The sequence below is a fragment of the Montipora foliosa genome, chromosome 8, assembly GCF_036669935.1.
Source record: "Montipora foliosa isolate CH-2021 chromosome 8, ASM3666993v2, whole genome shotgun sequence".
NCBI classification, from domain to species: domain Eukaryota; kingdom Metazoa; phylum Cnidaria; class Anthozoa; order Scleractinia; family Acroporidae; genus Montipora; species Montipora foliosa.
Window position 1 is genome coordinate 35,838,750 of NC_090876.1, and position 7,500 is coordinate 35,846,249.

Genomic DNA, 7,500 nt, shown 5'->3' on the forward strand with positions numbered 1-7,500 from the left:
TTGGTGCAAAAACATGATATCTTCACATGTGAAAAGATCACAGCAATAGTGAAAAGGTTTGGAATTTCACTGGCGTTCATATAAGAATAGAATATTACATGGCTCCTTGGAGATTTGGAATTTATCTTCTAGTGTCAAAACATATTTCACTTGTTCCCTGCCCTAACTCGTGAAATATCTTCCAACACTTGAAGGGAAATTTCGTATCTCTGCGTGGCCATGAAATGTCATCTATAGAATGATTTGAAACACAATGTTTGTTTTATTTTCAGCAGGCATGGTATCGCAATTTTCCTATTATTTTAATACTTTTTATTAAACATTTCTCCTAGATATGTGGAGGAAAAATTGTTTCCCAACTCTGTATGATTGACGGTTTCGAAATTATCAGAGGAATGCCATTATATTATATGCATGGTGTGTTGCTTGGGGCTGTCAAGATGCTCTTTTCCTTTTGGTTTGATGCTAGGTACAAAAAAGAGCCCTTTAACATCAATGACAAAATGTCCACTGTTGATGAAAGGCTGGCAAAGTGCTATCCCCCTGACTTCATTTCAAGGTTGCCCCGTTGCATCAAAGATCGGAAATATTGGAAAAAGAAAGAAACAAATAACTGCGACTGCTTCTGAAAAGACTAATATTACACAAAGCTTTGACTCTTTTTGTCACTTTTTTCAAAATTATGATATTACAGCTATGCACCCAAACGTGTGAACACTTTTAATTTGCTGGTATTCACTTTTTTTTGTGTTGACATTAACCAATGAGAAGGCACAGAAAGTTTTCAATAATGGCATCTAATTGGATTAAAATCTGCATGAAAGAATGTAAAAAAACAAACAAAAAGCAGTTAGACTTTTGGGTAGGTAAGCCCTCAAAATGGATACAGAGAAAAGCTTTAAAGACTGTCAAGGTATACACTATTGGACTAAGTATACAATTTCCACACTATGGGGAGATTTTTACAATACCTTACTATTTTTGCAGCCTCTGAAGTCCGCTCTTGGTTGCTGTACTATTCATTGCCAGTTCTGAAAGGGATCCTTACAGATTACTTCTGCTGCCACTATGCCCTGTTAGCAACCTCCATCTACCTCCTTCTTCAGCAACCAGTTACCCAGGATGCATTATTGTTAGCTGACAAACAACTTGAGGAGTTTTATGCAATGATGTCTATCTATTATGGTATGTCAGAGTGTATTGAGTGTAATATCTTAGCCTTATCAGTTCACTGTAGAATAAATATATATTCGTTTTTTTCTTTTTATTAGAGGTGAAGCAGCATGTACAATTAATGTAACAACACTTGCAAACATATCACAATGAGTGTGCGGCTTGCTGGGCCACTTTGGGCATTTTCTTGCTTTGGAACAGAAAGTTGGAATGGCACTATGATGAGGCTCATACATGGCACCCATCATGTAGCTAAAGTAGAAAGAACTAGCTATTAAGATTTATCAGTGTTGAGCATATCAATGAATTTACATGCCATAAAGGCATACATGTAGGAAAATTGATCTGTGATTGTGTTACATGGCCAAGTCATATTTGTGAAAACCAAGGTCACTTATCTACTGCAACAGTCGTTTCTGAGAGTTAATGTACATTAAGCAAGAACCTTCATACACTCTGCAGTCTTATGATATACCTAGTCAATAAAAACATCACACATGAAAGCTGAATTGTGCTTGCGGACACTCTTGGTAACAAAATACGTTATTCTTCCAGTTCATTTTTCATTCACTTTATAAATTGCCAGATAAGACATCATAATAAGGCTGTAGATTAAAAATAAAACCACCGCTGATGAAACTCGTGCAAATCATTACAAACAGTGAATGGAAATTTATAGCCTTCCATGCTGTATTAGACAGATTACCTTGGTTTACATTTGATTTGCACACAACATCTCCTTAAACCACCCAAGCTAATGTTAGATATTTCTCTAATATCTATTGTGTTTTACTGATATGTAATATATTTTGGTTTTTATTGTAAGGTTGTTGCTGCAATCAAAGCCATCGGAATGATCAATCTCATGGAAAAGAGCAATGTGCAAAACAGGTCTTCAAATGCAGCTCGCTTTATGCAGAGTATCAATAGACCAGAAAGGTTAGTGCAGACAGTGGTGTTCTCTTGATATGTGGAAGGAAAAAGTCCACTTATAATACTCTGATGGTTGATTGTATTGTTTAAATATACAAGGAGGGATTACATTTTTTGAAACGTTGGCCGTATAGCACTTATATTTGAACAGACTTAACTGAATAGAGTGTAATGTGAACTGCTAAGTATCTACCCCATATGAACCATGTGAGCGTTAGCCCCACTGATGGAAATGTAGTCTGCATGCAATTGTGTTTGCAAGTCAGTTTATAGAAGTTAAGTTTTACTTACCTAGTCTTCTTTATCTATGCAGGAACAACTGTGTTTCCTTTTCCCAGGATGGGATTCCGGTAAAAAGTGATCCTTGATGCTCAGCAGTTGGCTGCTCTCAACGAACTAATCCCTGGGGCTGTTCTTAACACTCAAGAGTCATTCAAGTCCAGAAAGATCAACTACAGGAATCAGATATTTTACAGCAAATCCTGTTTAAAAGTCACTAAATGAAACAGCTACACAGTGGTCTTTGTTGGAAGAGATGCAATTCTCAAAGTGGGAATTATTATGTACTTTTTGAAATTGTTGTTGTGTGGAAATGGCCATCCATATCACCTTGCTGCTGTGCAAGAGATTCACCCCTATCCAGAAGAGGGGGTCATGGCAGGAATTGATGTGACCACCTTGAATAACAAATTGGGAGGGCACCTGAAGCCTTTTCATTATCCAAGGTCTGTTGTAAAAACAGACATGTATACTTGCATGTAATGTGCCCATGCCTGGCATTATTTATAAAGATTACTTATATAATCCACATTTTTATAATGCCATAAAATAATTTAAGCAGCTCTTTTCTCTTCCACACAAATACAATACTACAGTTGTAGGACTGGTGCATAAAGTTACACAAGCCTTGGATTTTTTATTTTAGGTGCTTGGATTATTAAACTACAGGAATACCAATGTATGTGTAAGTTGTTGTTAATTGTTTCTTTGACCTTTTCTTTTTTCAGTGAAGATGACTCTGTGATGTCTCCTTGCAACAAAAATAGACCGCTGCGGGTAATCTGCCGTGCGGGTAAACGTCTGGAAATTACGGTACTAATGATTCCTACGCTGCTTAAAAGCTTTGAGAAACTACAGATTTAAGGCTCAGTGGTTTTGAATTCGTTGGTTGACACACGCAGTAAAATTTAATAATTCTTTACGCTGCAAAACAGTAAGCATTTGCTAGCTGGCACTCGATTCCCAAGATGTAATATACCAAACTGTTGTCTGGGCTCCTGCTTGTTTGGGGATGTGAACCACAGACAAATCGCGACTCTTGTCGCGGACTAGTGTCTCTAGCTTTTCAGTGTCCTGTGATTTTTGTGATTTTTGCAAAAATCGTTAAAAATCGCAATAAGCTAAAGAACACAAGTCCCCGACAAGAGTTGCAATTTTAACAATTTTCGCAATAATTGTAAAAATCACGAGTCCTATTTGGGTCCCGACAAGAGTTGCGAATTTTCACAATCTTCCCAAAAATCGCAAGCCCTAGTTGGGGATTTGTCTTCTTTGCACCATTTACGATTTTTGCGATTTTTCGCATTTGCATTCAAACCTGGACAAAAGTGCTTGATTCCCGCTTAATCACAATTTTCAACAGCAATACCAAGGATAAAAATTTCAATGGATTTTGACCTTTCTGATATTTTTACATGAACTATGTCGAAAAAGAGACTTGTAATGTACTTAGTATTCATGTTCCATTTGAATTGTAAATATCATCCCGGGGGATGCAAATGAGTATATATAATAGGAAACATTAGCACGCTTTGTCCCATTCACTTCACTGTGTCCGACAAGAAGGGCGTTTGTTGTCAAAAGTAGTGGAACCCGACTTACTCGCTAAGATGCCCATGAAAGCAAACGAGCAAGTTCTTCGCCCACCTGCTGCAGAACAGGTTGCTTTGGCTGTAGCTGAGGTGGCTGGTATTCAGCCTGAACAGCCCGAGGGTCAGGTTCTGGTCCAACAAGTTGTCAATGCCCCAAATGATGGTGGAGGCCCTGCTAATGTTCCAGCTCTTGAGGTATCGTGTTTCATGTCTTTTCGCCGTGGCCTCTTTTGGCCAGGCTTCATTTTTTCTTTGGGAGGCGACAAATTTGTAGTCCTATGCCTGTGTGGCGATCAATTGATTGTAATTGTTCATTTTGTTTGCGCCTGTGTGGTGGCCAGTTTGTTTGTTTTTTTTTTCTCTGCGCCTGTGTGGTGCCCAATTGTGTGTTTTATTTTCGCCTGTGGGGCGATAAGTTTATACCTGTCTGGCGACAAGTTTGTGATTTTATGCACTGCATTTCTCAGTAGTCAGCGGACGTTTTGTTATCAGTCATTTGAGGCTGCTCTCTCCTGGTCGGGGACTCCGTCTATATTTTCTCATTTGGGGTATTTCTGTTCTCATATCTCTTCTCCCGTTTCCCCTTTTCCTAGATCCCGGCCTTTAAGAAACGAACACTGCATATTTGTGGAGTGGGAAGCGGAATTAGGAAAGGGGCTGAAGAGTTTGTCGAGCAGGTCATCTCTTTGCAACCCAGAGTATCCCAATCTTGGTTTAGTGTAGATGGAGTTTCCAACTGGAAGGGAAGGCAGCAGTTACAAGTACATTGGAAGGATGTGTTGATGTCGGGTGTTGAGCCACCATTAGGAACGCTCAGGTTGAGGGACCCTGATGAGTTCATTGCTGGTGGCCTCCACACCAATCCGAATGCTTTGGAATTGATCTTATGTCATCACCCGTTAGCTAAGGAGATTCTCGGTTGGATTCGCCATAGAGTAGATATTTTGCATTTCAGTCAACCATTCTCCGGCTTGTATAAAGGGGTCCATTATTGTTTGGATCGGCTGCTCGCGAGACGTTTTGTAAATCATGCGTCGTGCAAGAGGTTCTCAGAGTTTTTATCTTTGGAAATTAAGAAACGTCTGATCACGAGGGCTGTTAGAGTCTGGGGGAGAGTGGGTGTCTGCTCCTCGACATGTGGTCTTGCCCTTGACGGTGGAACCTACCAAGCCTCGGCTGTGTATCGATGCGCGGTTCGTAAAGTTATGGATGAAAGATTCGCCTTTTACCCTGGATAGATTGTCCAATGTTCCGAGATTCGTCTACAAAGGCTCATTTATGACCAAATGTGACGACAAGTCAGGGTACGACCATCTTTTGCTGTCCGAGAGCTCGCAGACATATTTTGGTTTTGAATGGGGTGGCTTATGGTTTGTGTGCACCACTCTTCCCTTCGGGTGGAAAATGTCTCCGTATGTCTACCACACAACAGGTCTGGCAGTATCAGGTTTTCTCAGAGAGCAAGGTATACCTTGCTCGCTCTACATTGATGACCGCCTTAATGGGGAGCTGCTAATGAAATCTAGCCCATGGTCGATCCTCTATTCCGATAGCCGGGAAGAATTCAGAGTTAAGGCTGCGACGGCTGCCATATTTATTGTCCTTTTGGTGCTGGTTGAGCTTGGGTATACGATTGTGATTAGCAAGTCAGTTCTGTATCCCACGACTTCCTTAGAGTACTTGGGTTTTCTGGTGGATTCAAAAAAGGAAGCTTTAGTCATACCGCAGCGCCAGATTGTAGCCTGGGCGTCCTTCGGAGAAAAGATACTGGCCTGTAAGAAATCCGTGGATATTAAGAGTCTGCAACGGTTCCAGGGTAAATGTATTTCTTTGTCGTTGGCTGTACCGGCTGTGAAGTTGTTTATAAGAGATGAGTCATGCAATCGCGTCCGCTTCGTCCAATGGACTGGTTCCCCTCTCTCAGGCCTTGAGATCTGAGTTAATTCATTGGCGTTTCCTAGATACGTGGAGGGAGTGTGTCCCCTGGAGAGAAGAAAGACGTTTGCGACTTTCTGTGTCTTCGGATGCCTCAGGGTATGGTTGGGGCGCCGTCTTTTATGAGTCATCTGGTGACCGAGCTCTATGCAATTACTGGGGTGATTGCCAAAAGGGGTTGAATATTTCCACAAAGGAAATGCTGGCCTTAGTAAATTCCATCAGGGCCGCTCCAAAATAAGTGTGGGACTGTCGCGTAGACGTGTTTGTCGATAGCCAGGTTTTGTTTGATTCCTGGTATGGTCAAGGGAGTAGGAGGTCTCTGGAATTAACGAACGCTACCTTTTCTTCATTTTGGCAGCCTGCAACCTGCAACTTAATCTTTATCACGTCTCTTCAAGAGAAAACAGCGCTGATGGCCCTTCTCCCACGATCTGCCTATCTGACTCCAAGCTGTCGTTGAGTGCGTGGGCACAAGTGGAGACGGCTTTTGGTGGCGTAACAAGTCACACCTTTCACCTCATGGCCTTGGACTCTTATGCAGTTTGTGGCAGGGATGGGGTTCAGCTGCCTCATTTCTCTCTCCGCGTTCTCAAGGTGTAAACCTGTTCTGTCAGGACTTGGGGGAGATGAACAACATGTCTAATCCCTATGTTTTCCTGCCGTTTGCTCTTCTGGGTCCAGTCCTGAAGTTCCTCTATCGTTTTGGAATTCCTTTCACTGTGGTTGTTCCAGTATATTTCCCGCGTCCATTTTGGTGGCTGGAGCTGATGGCCCATTCTTCGGCTGGCATCTGTCTGGGTACAGTGGGCGACATAGGTGTCCTCCAGGCGCAATCGAGGTAAGGTTACACGAGAGTTCCGTGCCCTCGTTCGTTGTGGGCTTTTCAGGTTACTCGATTCTAGGCAGGACAATTCCCATTTTGTGCGTTTGTCGTTTTGTTCTGGGGGGTCATTACCGATCAGTTCTTTGTGATCCCCTTTATTGATTTGTGCACTAGGTAGTAGGTAAGGAAGAAGGAAAAAGGAAAGGGGAAAAACAAGTAATAGAAGATGTTTTTTGACCCTAGAATTTGTGTTTACGTGTGTTTTCTGTGGGTTTTCTGCATTCCTATTTTTCCTTTCTTTCAGCCGCTACCCAAGGTGCAAAGGCTGTTTACCCCTGCCCAAAGTGCGCGTATGCTAATGATGAAAATTTTCGTTTTTTTCAACGGTGTGGGTACGCCCGGAGGCTTGTTTTTGTCCCAGATCCTCCTCATAGAGTTGAGATTGACGAGACAATGATTGGCGAACGTTTGCGGCAGCTATCCAAACAACGCTCTTCCTTGAGTTATGCAGGGCAGAAGAATTCTTTGGAGAAGGAGCTCAAGAGTTATGTCTAGTTTATCATCCCCTAAGTCATTGGCTTCTGCCCTTCCTTCGGATATTATAGCTTTTCTGGTACGGAAGGACCGCAATGGTAAAGCGCTTGTTCATCTGCCTGATTGTGTACAGTCCGGGCACACCACGAGTTTACAGCCCTCCTGTGGCTGTCCCAGGCGCCTTGCATTTGGAACAGTAGACACCTTGAAAGGGAAGTTGCGTTCCAT